This window comes from Meleagris gallopavo, chromosome 2 (genome assembly GCF_000146605.3).
Source record: "Meleagris gallopavo isolate NT-WF06-2002-E0010 breed Aviagen turkey brand Nicholas breeding stock chromosome 2, Turkey_5.1, whole genome shotgun sequence".
NCBI lineage: Eukaryota > Metazoa > Chordata > Aves > Galliformes > Phasianidae > Meleagris > Meleagris gallopavo.
Window position 1 is genome coordinate 31,349,311 of NC_015012.2, and position 16,424 is coordinate 31,365,734.

The window sequence follows — 16,424 nt, forward strand, 5'->3', positions numbered from 1 at the left end:
GGAGAGAGTGTGTGCTCTTGGCCACTATCCTGATATTACTGCTCCTGTGTCCACAGTCACTGATTAAACAATTCCTGACTGATTTTTTCAGTCACATCCAAATGCTTTTTAGCACCTGCTACCTACCTCCAAAATTTATGGCAATAAATTTTAGAACTTGTCTGCCTGCTGTGTGAGAAAATATATACCTCCATCTGTTTTAAACTCATTTTTCTACTAGTTTTACTGGGTGACACCTAGTTTTATTACTGAAGGATTTGGTGGATTAACAGCTCTTCATTCACTTCACTGAGTGCCTTCACATTTCTTAGTGAGCATTCTCCACTCAAAATTGAAGATTTCAACTTTTAAGTCTCTTTCTGTAATGCAGCTACTTCATACTCTTTATCATTTCTTATCTTTCTCTGCACCTTTTCTAATGTGACTGTAACTCTTTGCAATGTGAGAACAAACTGCACACCGTGCTCAAGATGTGAGTGAATATAAGATTTTGTACTGCAGCCGAGTGATGCTTTCTATTATCATTTCAATGCCCTTTCTGATCATGCTTGATTTGGGGGAGTATTTTCACAGCTATTTTATCTTAAGGATTTCACAGCATTGCCAATGATGACTGCAAGATCTCTTCCCTGAGCTGTAACTGCCAATTTCAAGCTCAGCGTCCTCTTTTTCTCCAAGGTGAAAGACTTTACAGTCTTTACACAAAAGCTAATTGGTCTTTTTTTTTTTTTCCCCCCAGTCCATCTTTGTGAGATCTTTCTGGAAAACAAGCCCACCAAAAGGCACATTCCTCAATTGCAAATGCAGCGGCATGAGATCCTTCATGTGTCTGAACTGCTTCCAGCACAGAAAACACTTTGGAAATTCTCCACAAAGAACACTCAGAACATCACTCCTACCTTAACAGCAGCTTTCAGGGGCTAGGAAACTGAAATATCTGCATGTTTGGTAGGGATTGCTGTATTTTTATAATGGTAAAACCATTCTTCAGCCATTTATGTAATGACTAAAATAAAAATTGCGTGCATTTGCATCTAAGTAGTTATGAATTCACCTTTCAAATAAAAAAAAAATATTGAAGAGTTTGCTTGCCTGAACAGCTGTGAGAACTTTGCAGCCTAGTGAAGAGTTCACATACCTTCCCCTTCACTGCCTTCTATGCACTGACAGCTGGTCTGTCAGCTCCTTTGACCATTCAGTTTGTTTATTCTGTCCTTTGGGATCCATCTTTCATGTCAGGCTATCTACAGGGGCATCAAAAACACCAATCCCCTTGCTACATTCATGAGGAGTCTGAAAACAGAAAGTTACAGCAAGCATACTTCAGATCCTATCATTGCTTTAACTGCACCACGTAGGCAAATTAATTTAATCTCTTATCACAAAGCCAGACTATCTCAATGTTTTCAAAATTTCCCTAATGTGAGACTAAGTTAGTAATGAAAAGTAGAAAATAAAGATATGCCGTGGCCAAGGAAAGACTGAATTCTGAAAGTAGAGAGACTGTCAGAATAAGAGATTTGTGTTATCTGTAAGAATGGTGCAAAAAGCTGTCTCTGGTCAGAGGAGTGAACACCCTTGAGTCTAGGAGCTAAAATCATAGTACACAAGCCAGCTCGTTTAGTGCTGCATAAAACTTGCTTCCATTTATCTGTGCTTTATTTCCAAAGCTTTCTCTGAAATGAAATGCTTCAGAATAATGCTTCAGAAACAGACATATTTTGTGAACAATCTTTCAGTCTTCAATAGTGTACCAGAATAATAGTTGAATCTTCTACAGCTCTCCCACAATTATTGTGAAAACTACTGGCTCATCATCTTCAAGGTGTTTGTCTTTAATTATGTACAATAATAAAAAATAATTAAAGCTAAACAAAAAACACACACAAAAGAAACAATAAGAATATACTATAAAGCCACTCCTAAAATGTCTCTCCCAGGATGATGTATCCGTATTCTAAAATGGCTTTCCCTAGAAAAATGAGCTGCTTCCCCTAAGAACTTGTCTCTGCCACCCAGCAGCGTTCACTTAAACATTTCTCAGCAGGACTGCCACCTGCTTCCAGGGCAAATGCCCTTAGGCAAACAGACTCTTGCAGGACAGGAATAACCTAATCTGAGTTCCTGACAGCCACAAATGGGAAGTGGCTGGAGTTACTAAGCCTGAACAAGAGAAGGCTCCTGGGGGATCTTCTCTGTGCATGCAATCATACAGTGGTGGAGAGTAAAGAGGAGAGAGCCCTGACCTCTCAGTGGTGCCCAGTGAAAGGATAAGATGCAATGGATACATGCTGGGATACAGGAAATTCTGTTTAAACATAAGGAAAATCTTTATAGGTCGCTGAGGCAAGTTGTGGAGTCCGTCATTAGAAATAATTCAAAACCCAACTGGACACAAACCAAATCAACCCTGCTCAGCTCTGAGAAGGACCAGACAGTCGACTCCTTCCAACCTTCTGCGTGTTTTTGTGTGAGCAGCCATAGATTTGAAAATACTAATCACACTGTTATGCTTTCTTGCAGATTTACCACAGGATACAAGAGTTTGAATGCAACTCTCAAGCATGTGTGTTTGGAATAGGATGGGTTTATACTTTGACAGCTCAGAAGAAGAACAATAAACTTTAAAGACAGTCATATAATTTATGTTTGGACATCTGGATCTGTCATGTGCTGTAAGGCTGATTCTCAATTGGGAAGCAAAGAGGCAAAATTCACCCAAACCAGCAGGATAAAAAGCATATGACTCAGAAAAGAGCTTGTGTCTATATTTGCATGCCATTTTTAGTGGAGCTTGCTTAAGCACTGCCAAATCAGGACTAAAAGCCACTGATACTGACAAGCACTTCACCTCTACAGGGCTACCTACATAATTATACTAATACCTTATAAGAGATTTATTCCCCTCCTGAGGTATGCATTTTTCCCTGGTGTTTTAGCAAAGCCTATGACAGACATTATGATGTGTTAAGCGAACTGCTAAAGATCCAAAATAGCTCCAGATAACAAAGAACACTTTTTCTTTAGCATGTTATAGAGGAGTAAAATAAATATATCTGGCAATTTAAGAGCACCAGCTGAAGTGTTTATGAAGTTGTACATGAGCTATTTGATTGTAACAGTGTTTAATTGTAATTTGGCGGTCTTATTCACAACCTTCTTGTATTTTTTATGACTCGTTTCTTATGAGACTGAGCAGTTCACAGTGCTGTGACACTGAGTTACAACATCATGCAACAAATTGAGATCTGCCTATTGTTGCTTTATTTCATGGGCCATTTTCTTAGACAGCTCTAGGAATCATTTTTCACAAGTACAGACAAGTATCAGCTTTATTCACCCACCTTAGAGAAACACAGAAACTGGCTGAGGGAAGTTCCTCTGAGGGGACTGCAGTTGCAAACCATAGCCATTAGCTGTTCACTTCCAGAAGAATGCAGAGATGTAACTATTGTACAGATATTGCTAATATACATACCAGAGCTTACTCCTCCCATCAAATAGCCTTGAAAACAGTTGTCCATCTTGCATGGCCAAGGTTAGATGAGTTCAGCACCTGTTGCAGCAAAATGTGGTGTAAGTGTTGAGCATGTTTTCCTAAAGCAGGTGTTGAACTCCCTTGACCCTATTCACATCAGCTGGACAAATGGTCCGCTGTTCTTCCTCCACAAAGGGTGCGTGTGTGATCTTGACATACAGTTGTTTCCATGATTTTAAGGAGGCCGAAGAGTAATGTCTGCTGTTTGCAGCTTAAAAATTGAGAACCGTTTTGATAAAGTAGGAATCAGCCTGATCACTTCTCCAAGTTAAACTTGAACTTTAAAAGGGTTGTGATTGATTAATTTAGATTATTAATTTAGATGATGCCTTTTACAAGAAAACCAGCTCCTATTCTCTCTGCTGAAGCTCTTTTTATCAGCCATCTGGAAACCCATTGCTGACCTCTCCCTTAAATATCTCCAGATGCACTTGTTTTTCAACCTCAACTGCTTTTGAAATCTTTGGCAACCTAACCTCTGTAACACCACTCAGCACAAAGATACTGCTTTCTATAACAGTTGTTTCTTGGACATTTATATTGGACAGGCTTCTTTTATTTCATACCAGTTCCTTCAGGAAGTGTAAGAGAATTTTCCCACTTTATAACGTGTTGGTAGTGCAATGATAGCAGACTGAGTTAGAAGGTGTATCAGGGTAGATGTTTTCTTTTTTATATAGGCTTTAATTCCTCCCAAGATAATTGTGTCACCCTTTCCACAGAGAGAAGATACTATTTTTTATAATGTCTTTAAATGGAATTTAGTAACTGTGTTGTTCACAAAATAGCTGCTTGGCTCAATAGACCAGTTATCCTACCCATTTACAGAGTACAAAATTATACTGGAGCAAAGAAAACAAACAAACAAAAATTTCCAAAGCCCACAGTTTTGTATAAACATAAAACAGTAATTCTTTAACCTGCTTTCAAATCATTAAAATACATTAGTATTTATATGCAAGAATGAAGTTAGAATAGCTGTAAAGTGCACAGCAGTGTATAACAATGTTCACATACAGACATATTAAAAATACAGCTAAAGACAAATGCTCCTAAGATATTAAAAGAACAGAAATCCTGTTCCCAAAGCAAACAATATTTTACGGAGTAAAGCTAATTAATGCTCTCTTATTCTTACTCTTGTGTTCTCCTTGCCCCTAACTTGTCACTTGAGATACACAGGAAAGTAATTTTAATTTCATTGATTAATTTCATGAATACCCACTGTGAGCCATTATCTAAAAATGAGTTCCTTCATAGAATAGATTATCATGAGCAGGGAATTACTACTGTATTTTTCAGCAAGATAGGGATTTGAAGTTAGCGCAGTATGTGGTCTCTCTCTTCATAGGACTTACCAAGATGTGCGTCATGTGAAACACTGGAATTATTTCCTACTTTGTCTGAATGCAGAAATGGGGATATCTATTTTCAGTTCCAAGTTTGGGGACTGAAAGACCCTTTTCTGAAACTGGCTGTGTGATTTCAATCATGTACCTTAGTTCTGTGTTTGTAAATGGTGTATATATGTAGAGCAGAAAAAAAATAATAAATAAAGCCCTACGTAGACTGTAATACACTGACTAAGTCTTTGCAAGCAGGCTTGTAAGACTGACAACTGTACACCCAATTTTAAATGTGTGCATACTGATATAATGTCTGTCTATTTCAGTCATAATCAGAGGAGTAAAATGAACTATCATCAACATTTTCATTTTCTTGGTTTTATAAACATAATAAACCATTTTAACCTTGTTTTTCTCTCACTGAGTATTTTTTAACTATTGCTAACTATTGTCTCGACCTAAGATGTTATGGTTAACATCTTACCATGTCATCGTAAGAAAAAAATTCAGATGACAATGAGGACTTCTCAAGGCTTTTCAAGAAGTCTTCTGTACTGTTCTGTTCTGACAAAGTGGTTGCTGCTGATTACATTCACAGCAGCGCAGGGTGTGCAGGGGCTGAATGGAGGTATTTATTTGTCAGACAGTTCTTTCTTCTGCCTCCCTTTGCATCAGCTGGCACACACAATTGGTAGATGTAGAAACTTGTCTGCCTCAGCCAGAGTGCTCCCAGCTTTGCAGGAGTAAATCCAGTATGGCATATACAAATTACTACCTGCTTATTTTTAGCGTTAACACACATGGAATGGAAAATGCTACCACACTGCCCAAAGATATGGATATTGCTCTAGATTTTGCTCTTATTTTTTCTTTCTGGCAACAGAACTGTTTACAAAAAGAAGTTAATTTCTTCCTTATGTTGTAGAACTAATTATGGGTAAATCATTTGCAACTAGACTACAAAAGAAAAGCACTGTATCTCTTAATGTGGTAGACACTGTTAATTTGTCATGCAAGCTAGCTAGTTTCTTTCCTGGGAAGGACTCTTTTCCAGTACTTGGCTGTTTTTACACTGTCGCTGTGGTTCCCACACATATCGTAGTCTTACTGTAGCATGCGGACCACTGTACAAGTAGTCAGAACACTCACTCTCCTTGTCGTCTCCTACCAGGGTAGTATGCCCTGATCCCATCTTTGCTGCCGGTCTTTCTCAGTTCAGGCCCACCACCTGCGCTCCCAGGGAGCAGCACCTCATGTCTGAGGTTGGCCTCATGTGCAGAGTGTGTGAGCACCTCATGCACCATATGGCAAATACTTTACTTGATAGAAAGGATAATAGTTATATATTCCTACGAAGTCATCTTTGTAGACTTCATGTGATATTGGGTGCATTTTTGCCATGGAACCACCAAACCTATGGTCAGGTGGGACCGAACAGCAGCGCCATCAGACCAGCTAGAAGTAGGTAGTAGATCTTTTTGGTGAGAGCAGGAGTCCATTCTGACATTGCATCCTCCACTTAAGGCCAGCTCACTGACATGTTAGTGAAGATCTCTGTCGTATATCAGTCCTTCGAGGAGCTGAGCCTATTCTTTACTCCCCAAAAGGCCAGCACTGAGTTTCTTTTTTCATTTCACAGAAAATAGTTTTTTTGTTTTTTTTTTATGACCAAGTCACTTAGGGCTCCTCCTGGGTGCTTCTCTGAGATAAAGTCCAGCTTTTATTCTACTTGAAAAATTAATCTATGGTTTTTTTTCTGCCTGAACTATTCTTGTATATTTTTCAAAAATCTTGGTGGGATGAAATACACAGAATTTTGTTCTTGTCTTTTGAAACTTGTGTCTGAAGGCTCGTAAAAGGTTCAGCCATCTCCACACAGACTGTGTTAGTGGGTCACAGATGATGTTAAAACCTGTTAAGCATCAGCAAGTCAGGGTAGCGTGGAGTGATCTAAACTTCCATTACAGCTCAGATGGTACTAGTGACCTCTCTGCGGGATGTTTTCATCTCTGTGAATTGCAGAGCTGCCATCTGGACTTCATTCACTCTCTTTTTAAATGCACCACACAAATATAGATACGTTTAGGCATGAGACTGCTCTGTCCTGAAAAAAAAGAGTATTTCTGTCGCGGTTGATTTAAGGGACACCAGGGCACTTCTCCAGCTCTTCTGTGCTAAATTGGAGGTACTCTGTAAATATGTGTATAGATAAGCACTCAGAGAAAAAGAGAGATTACTGGTAATTGGAATTTGTTCAAGCTGTTTTTCCGTGGGTATACTTCCAATGTACTCCCCAGCTTCTATCTCTCCTGAGTCCTTGAAAATGTGCAGGATTTATGAAGCCAAGAAGAGCTTGGGGCCATAGCACCACTTAGAAGCAAAGCCTTGCTTCTGGGGAGGACAGATGAAGGGGTGGAGGTGCTGAGAGCTGCTGCAGGAGCTGTCAGAATGAGAAGACACGCTTTGCTGTTCCAAGTAGCACATACACAGCGTGTCCTAAAGAAGTGCAGCTATCAATGAGCAGCTTCCCTATTCTGGAAAAAGAGCCTAGTGCCAGGAAGCTGATGTTGTAGACATCCCAGTGGTGTTCCCCAGGGTGCCGTGCTGTTGCCAGAAGTGCTCCTGGAATGACTATGAAATGTCATAGAGCTCCCTCCATCAGGAGAGCCATCAATACCAGTGGCAAATCACCCCAAGAACTTGCCAACCTCTTTACAGCTCTGCAGTCTGAAATTACTCCAGCCTGACTATGTGAAGCTTCCCTTAGCTTTCATCTTGCAATTTAACATTTTGTTCCATTATAGCATTATTACGAAGCCACAGGTTTTGTGTTTAGCTTGCTTTAAGTTTTTTGTTCAGTAGTATGCTTAATGAATATTGGCTACCTTTGAACTACGGGTTTATTTAAATAGCAGGTACAAAAGTCTTTTTGAAAATACAGGAGAAAATACTTAAAGGGAAATAAGCAGACTTCTGCTCAGAAAGAAAATAAGGGATAAATAAAGCAGCTGAAACAAAGTTCTTGCACAAATATACAACATCAAGCGTTTGCTTTATTACTATTACATAAAGGGCTTATAAAGTAAGCCTCAGTCAGAACTTCAGCCAGTACAAACGTTGGGCTGCAGCAACTGAATTTCTGGCCTAGGAGAGCGAGTCTAGGGAAGGCAGAAAATATTTTCCATCTACCAACTTTCTACACAACTCCTACTACTCTCACCATTTAAGCTAATAGAGCACCTGGCCCCTTCTGAATCTCCATCTTATTAGAAACACATTGACTCCAATGGCTGCCTGGGAAGCCAAGAATCACATTCGTCTTGAGGGTATCTCATCTGACTTCAGTGAGATCAGACTTTGGCTTTGATCCTCCAAACAGCGCACAGTTTTTACACAGGAATTATATGAAAATTAACCTTCAGCGCTGCAATAGTTCTATTGTGTTTGGAGAAAGAATGCTTCCATTTGTTCAAAACTTCTCTTAATAGCATCCTTCTCAGTATCCATACATGAAAAGCTTTTTCTTCATTGATATAGAAGAATGGAAAATTAGAGTTGCTTCTTCTTCAGTCTTGGGATGAAGATATCACTGATAGACCGCACCAGATACAACTCTTCTGGACCAGGCAGCAGCAAGCTGCTTAAGAACAAGGTGCAAGAAATATGGGCAAGCCCATGTTCTCCCAAATATCTTTGTGGGGGGCACAGAAATAGTATTTCTTGGTGGTGGCTGAACTCTCCTTTTACAGCAGCTGACAGGGCCTTCTCACTACACACTGTCAGCAGTGTCATAGGCTGCAGAACAGAAGAATGGAAACTTGCTATGTGTTATTTGGTTTGCACGTTCTGACTTTGTTTTGGTTTTGGCTTCTGAATAGAAATAGGAAGACAGAAAAAATACCATGTTTAAAGAACAGAAAGAATAAGAAATGAGAAAACAATGGAAAAAAATAATTGTATAGATACTGATTGGGTAAATCTACTCCCTCCTTTTGTTTTTTTTTCAAATTTAATCTGAAGATTTTTCAGAGAAACTTATGCATTTTTATGAACAGCTTTAAAATGAGGCAAAGAATTGCTTTCAATAGATTACTTTTTTACAGCTAATTTTTCATTTTAGCTGGATTCCAGATGAGGAATTATTTTTGTATTTATAACATTTTAATGTTGTTTTCCTAATTCTCTGTGGCATCGAAGTGCCTATATTGCATTATTTGTCTCCTACACTATGCCAGAATTCCAATCTTTATGCATCAGAGCTTTCAGTTGCAGATCCTATTTTTAATACAGATGTATATGTGATGTTTGCACTTTGGAAAGATGGCTCTCATGAAAAATAGTTGTAATTTAATTTTCAAACTGAATTTCCCTCAAAAAAAAAAAGATCAAAATCTTCTCAAATGCCTTGAATGTGGCTAATTTGCCTCTTTAAAAAATTTAGGCTGTTACTCCCAACAGATTAAACCAGAGATTTCTATCTCAAACACAGGATAAAACACCAGTGCTGAACATCCCTCTCTCTGTATTTGTAGTTCTGTGTGTGTGTGCATGCATATATACTTATAGCTTATACAAAAGCTACTCAGTTTTTCACAGCAAAGTCTCTTTAGAAACTGTAACATGTTTGTTGCTCTTTAGAACAAAGGAGAGATTTTCAGGGAGCTTGTGCAAGTTGACTTTTACGTAATTATCAAAAATCAGCTTTTTGGAATATTTCTTGTGCGATAAGTGTTGTTTGGAAAGTAGTTTTATGTCTGTAAGGAGTAGGTTTTTGTTTAATCTTTCTTTTCAATGCCATTTCTTAAAAGGAAAAATAAACAAGGACACATTGTTATAATTGATAATGTTATTTATGACGGAGCTTTTAAAAACATTTTCATAAATAGTTGACTAATTTGACAAAGATTTAGATCCTGCATTCTAACTTGAGTTTACTCTAGTGATCTTATCTATAAATGATTAGCAGGTTTATGGGATAGGAAAAAGTGAAATTTTCTTTGGTTTTCTTTACAAATCATGCCCAGAACATGTTCTTTGGCATTCTGAAAACTAAAATAGAACAAGAATGTGTTTCTTAATATGAAATATTAATCTAAATTGGAGCATGTTCACCCTCTGGGGGTTCTATTCTGATTTTCAGCGATTGCCAAATATCTTTGTAGATGAATGATTTGGTGAGCGGTCTACCCAGCACTCGGCAGTAAAAACACTAGAAATATGCTGTTGCATAACATCACAGAGATGGGTCTTTGCCAGTAAGACATGAACACAAATTGGAAATAAGAAAAAAATATGTTTTTCCCTTTTCTTTGAAGACTGTAAGTTATTAAGAAGCTTTCCCCCCACCACCACGTGCCATCTGAAATGCAGGCAAACATTCTCAAATAAAATGAAAAGCGGTTTTATCTTGTCTAAATGCTGTAAATTTGGTGCAACATCCTTTATTGCCTTCTCTCCTTTCTTTATGATTTTGGAAATGGAAAACTGAGAGATTTACATAGCTGAACATCTGCCTGCAAAGCCTGGGGCAAGGAGCTCGTTAGTATACTAATACTCTTCTCACAAGGCAGTCGCTTGAAAAAGTCATCCATAGATACAGAGCCAAGTTCATTTTTAAAAGCAGCGGATCCAAAGGCAGCAGATCCAAAGTTTCTGTTTGGCTCAAGAAATATGTACTATTAAAGAAACAAGTGCTACTTTATACTCAGACATTAAGAGTTTGACTGCTAATAGTATCGATAGCCTTAGATAATAGCTGAAAAAAAAAAAGTAAAATTATGTTTCTCTTATAGGTGTACTCTGTAGAATAGATAGACTATAGGTTAGGTGCTTATTCACACATTTGGGAGGATGCTTCTCCTACTCCTTTGGCTTTACAGAGCAGTTAGCAGAAGTCCCTCTTAGGTCTTTCTAAACATTATAAGTGGTCTTATGTTATGTTATGAGAAGGGGAGCAGTTTAAATACTTGTTTTCAAATACTGTGACAATATATTTCCTTGTATATTATTAAATTTCAAAAGCAGAATCCTTTTCTTAACTGAGAAAGAAAAGCTTGTGGGAATGTGTAGTGACAATTATTGTGGCCTTCCAATTTTTGAAGGGAGCATATATACAGGAAGGGGGAACAGCTGTTTATGAGGCTGGATAGTGATAGGACAAGGGGGAATGGTTTTAAACTAAGACAGGGGAGGTTTGGATTAGATATTAACAGGAATTTTTTCCACACAGAGGGTGATGACACACTGGAACAGGTTGCCCAAGGAGGTTGTGGATGCCCCATCCCTGGAGGCATTCAAGGCCAGGCTGGATGTGGCTCTGGGCAGCCTGGTCTGGTGGTTGGCCACCCTGCACGTAGCAGGGGGGTTGAAACTGGATGATCATTGTGGTCCTTTTCAACCCAGGCCATTCTGTGATTCTGTGATTCTATGAATTACTGCAACTGCACATGCAACATAAGGAACTGCTCTCACATAAGTCTTAGTAGGTGCTAACCCTTTTAGGCTTAGTAAAATTATGAGATATCTAAATGTTAAAAGATAATCTAAAAAAAAGTACGCTATGATTTTAGCATTTCATCATGCTTTAATTTGAAAAAACATGCTGATGTCTGCCACTTTATGTCTATGTTATGATATAAGCTGCCTTAAGGTCTTAAAGGAGACTTTTAAATGCTAGTCCAAAAATCTGATTTCTTGTTGGAAATAATGAAAAAAAATCAGTATGTATGCATGCAGATGAGAACACAGATGCCTTTATCTTTTCTGAGTTGAGTGAAGAAAGGCTCAGATGTTGAATGAGGTAGTTTTGGCAATTCCGTAAAGGTTTGAGGTACACAGGCAGATCTGTCAGAGGCAGTGCCGTTGGAAATAATACTGGAGGAATAACTGATGAGAAATGAATATCCAAGAAACACTAAAAAAAACTGAAATGACCAGCAAAGCAGACAAATAATTGAAATCCTGCTATCACTGTATCACTTGCTTATGTATGGATTAAATCTGTTTAGCACCAAAGTCATTAGGTCTACAAGTTGCAGAGGAGCAGAGACTACTTTATTTGCATGTTATCAGTATAATTCCATTTTGATTTGCTAAGAATGCACATTGGGATACTACTTCAATATGTGCAAAATAAGATACTAACTGCAGGGCTTTATGGTTTGGAGTCCTGCAGTTTATGGGCTCCATTAATTTCTTTGTGGGTTGACAAATGACTTGGTGTGGAGCAAGTTCTAATAGCAGAGGCTCCTCAGACTCATTCTGTCATTTTCCTACCAACTCTTCAGTGTTTTTTATTCCTGTTTACCAATTTGGTTAAAGTCAACTATGATTTTAATGTTAAACAAATCACAAATTACTTTACAGATCCAGTACTTCCTGACACAGGAAGAACATTTCTGTTTCTGCTGGCAAGACCTGCAATGGCATTTCATGGTTTTGGTGGGTTTCCCATTGGTAAAGAAAAGCTGCTTAGTTTTGAAACCATGTGTAATGCTGGTGGTATATAATGACACTTGTTTGTAAACAGCCATAAGAAAAGCAGATAGAGATTTTTACAGCTGTTGATACAGTTTAATTTTTATCTCGTTTGAGCACATATTGATTTTCAGTTCTGCCTTTTCATTACTCTTACACACCATCCCTAAAAGGTTTCAGCTGCATGAGGTGTGTACACCAGGCTTGCTGCAGTGATGCAGTCTGGCCGTAAGATACCTCCCCAGAGTTGTGCAGCCCTGCTCACTGGGCACTGACTAACATTACAGAAGTTTTCTACTGCGCACGACCAGGCTTTCAGCACTCACCTTTGTCAATAAAGGTGTTACTCTTTGTGGACTAAGGCTTTTCAATACATTTCCCTACAGTTGCTGCATATAAAAAGCTGTGAATGGAATTTTCTGACCAGGGAAAAATATCTGGCTGACCTAAAAAAATGCTGGAAAGGAATTTGCTCCAACTTTCTCCCCTCACAGTATATATACAGAGTATTAATCTTCAGACAGGCAGAGGATGATAATTGGTGTGAGCAGGCATGTGCTACAGTCAACAGTGATATAATTCCATTCCAGTTCTAACATTTAAAAACATTATACCTTCTAAATGTCATCAATCAAGTACTTGTTTAGGAAATACCAAATCAGTTGTTATTGATAGAAGGATATCGATAGATTTTTATATTTAGGGGAACTATTCCACCATTCTTTTTCGTTCAGACTTGATTGCTGACCATTATCTTTTCAATAGGAATGTTACAAAAGGCTTGTTCAGCAATTCTCTATCTTCAGACTCGAGGCAGAAGGGAACCATCTGCTGAGCATAAAGTATCCTTGGCACGACCGTGATCCTACAGGCAGCTGCTCTCCCATCCGTAAAAGAGGGAGCTGGTTTCAGGGCCTATGCTTTCCTTTCAAATTATTTAGAGTTAATGTGGTTCATACCAATGGCGGGGGATGTTTTGGCATGGAAATAATCTAATTAAGGTTTGATCACTAACTAGATAATTCTGTGGTTTACTAAGTGGTCCAGTGGGGAAAAAAAAAACACAAACGTGTTTCATACCTAGAAAGAATGAGTAACAGTATTAGAGAAAAACGCGATTCTCTAAAAAGGAACTAAATTTTTTTAACTCTACCTTGCTGAGTTCTTCAGTGTGCTCAGTATATCTTAGTAAGGAGAGGAGAAGGAGAGATTTGAGCCTGTTTTCCCTCAGACCTGATCTATAGTATATATACTTACCCAGCTTATAATCATTTTCTTTCATTTGTCATTTTATAGTTTATTTTTTACAGATAATGATGTGTTTGCACAGATTAGGTTTCAGGCAACTTCACTGCGCATTTTGTGGCCTCTTACATTGTAAGTATCCTGCAGTAATGTGCCACACATTTGCACATTAGAGGGAAGAACAGATTAAATACGAATAAAGCACGACCATTTGGAAGTGTGGTCCCATCTATGAACAGCAGAAAATTTTGTGAAAATCTGAATAAATTTGTTGAGAGCAATAGGCTTGTGTGAGCAGCTTGCTAAATGCTTCATGAAATGGCTGCTCCATACAACTAATTGGAAATTGCGATGATTTTTTCTGAACATGTCTGATACCTGTTTCAAGTTGCATTTTTTTGACCTTATCGCAATGGTGAGAATCCAGCAGGGCACAGATTACATCCTGTTTTTCTTTATCAGTGCTTCAGTTTGGTTTTACACTTAACAGCTTCATTCAATGTCTGCTGTCTATGTAGAAAACTTGAGGGACCTGAATATATAGTGAATATACTTAGTTCTTTACAGAAACACTTTAATCTTATTCTTATTTAATTTAAATGTTACGTTTTCCTATCTTGCTCTGGAATCAAGCCACTGTTTAGGAAAGACTTGCAGCATTCCTCTAAAACGTATAGAAAGGAAAAAAAAAACGCCAAATTTCTAACCTCATGCAAAGCAGTTTTTTTCTGGGGTAGCGAATCCAAATAATAGCAAAATCATAATCGGAAGCAGTAAAGACATCTGCTTAAATCTCAAGGCTATATACTAAGACATTTTTGTTCATCTGTAACACTGAGGATAACACTGCAAAGCAGGGATTATACTGTGCCTTATGTCCCATCACGTAAATGTGTCAATTAATACTGCTGTGTGTTCATATACGTTTGGTGAGTGACTTTCTGAATGAGTGCTCAGCGTTCTGTTCACAGATAAAGTGAGTGTCAGTCACTACATTTACAGGACTAAAGATGATTAGGAAGCAAAATGAAAAATTTTTAATACATTTGGATGCATTTATATTGCACCTTCAGTGTATTTGTGCCCAACATGATCTTCTTTGGAGGAACCAACATGGATATCCAGAAGCGGATTACCTTTGCAGCAGGATGTGCTGTGGTAAAAAAAACAGATGCTTTGCTATTTCTGTAATATGCAAACAGCAAACACTTTTGCAAAAGAAAAGAATATGGAGCCTCGTCTCTTTCTCCTAGCTTGTATGGCTTGAGATGAACAAGTCTTTTGGGTTTGGATTTTTTTTTGTTTTATTTTATTTTTAACCTATGCTTCTCTTCTGCTTCAGTGGCTTTTTCTGCATACAATTTGTCCCAATAACTTCACATCTCTACTTTTCATCAGCATTCCCCAGATGTTTTTCTCATTCTGTTTCTATGTCTTTTTGCATTCATCAACAGTTCATATAAGCCTCAAGCAACCTCTCCCTTCCTTACTCATTCCTCATACGTAGGGATATTTGATCAATCTCTAACCTCCCATTCTTATCTGTACTTCCTTTTGCTTTCCATTATACCGCTTTTCACTGTCTATCCCTACACCTTTCCTATGTCTTCTCTTTCTGGTTTTACTGTCTTTGAAGCCCTCTTCTTTCTCTGAAATAGTGAGTAGTTTCTGTTTTTTGTTTTCAGTTTTCTATTCCTTGTCTAATGTTGTTTGGTTCTTCCTTCTCTTAAGCCTGTCTTAATGCCTGCTCGTTTCTGTTCTTCTTTGTAATCGCTTGTGGTCCTCCATTCCATCCTCTTACAAAAAGCTGTATATCTCATGCTTTCATTTGTGTGACAGTAATTTCCTGTCAGTCCTGGTCATGTGTTATGTGCTCTCACAACTAGGACATGTGGAAAATGAGAGATTTTGAAGAGGCTGCTGCAACTCCATTCTGAGAACAGGTGGTGGAAAGAAAGAGCACAACTCCACCAGTGAATAAGATCTCTGGGTTGGATGTGACATTTTCATTTGATAGTTAAAAGGAACATGAACACCTCCCATGAATGCATTGGTGTGTTAAAGCTGTATTTCCCTGTCCTGAATGGTCTCGTTAACAGGTCAGTAATAAAGAATGTCCTAGGCCACCAACCTCACTCTGATCCTGAAATACTTTAGAACAAAATCTAGGCCATGTGCAGACAGAAACAGCACAGTAGTTGTCCTTGTGCTTCCTACCCACTGATGATGCTTGTTTAATCTGATAGGTTTTTGAAAAATAAGTTGACAGATTTCTCTAATGAGAGCAAATATTAAACTACTGATTCTGACAAGCAATTTAAAATATATATAATCTGGCAGTCCTTAATGAAAGCAAATCAAGGAATACTGACCTTTTGATGGAGCACCTAATTTCAATACTTAAAAGGGATGACAGTCTGAAGGCAGATTATCCTTGCCTTCTGTACTATTGTACCAACTCACATAACACATTCTGTCCACTGATAAGCCAGTTTTAGTGTATGAAGTTTCCTGTCTCTTGATAAAATCTTTTGCCTTAAATACAATATACGTAGTTTTTAATTACTATATTTTAAAGAGTAATACTTTTTCTCTTCTTTGAGGAATGTATTTCTCTGATGACAGATCTTGTATGGAGAGAAATACAAAAATTTAAGTAATCTCAGCTAAAAATTTCCTTGTATCAATTAATAGGAACAAGATATTCTGACACATCCAGCAGAAAGCTGGAATTTACAAGATTTGGAAATATTGTTATCCATATTCTGCAGTAGGTGAAACTGTTGCTTGTTTTTTGGGTCCTCAAAATATATTTAAAC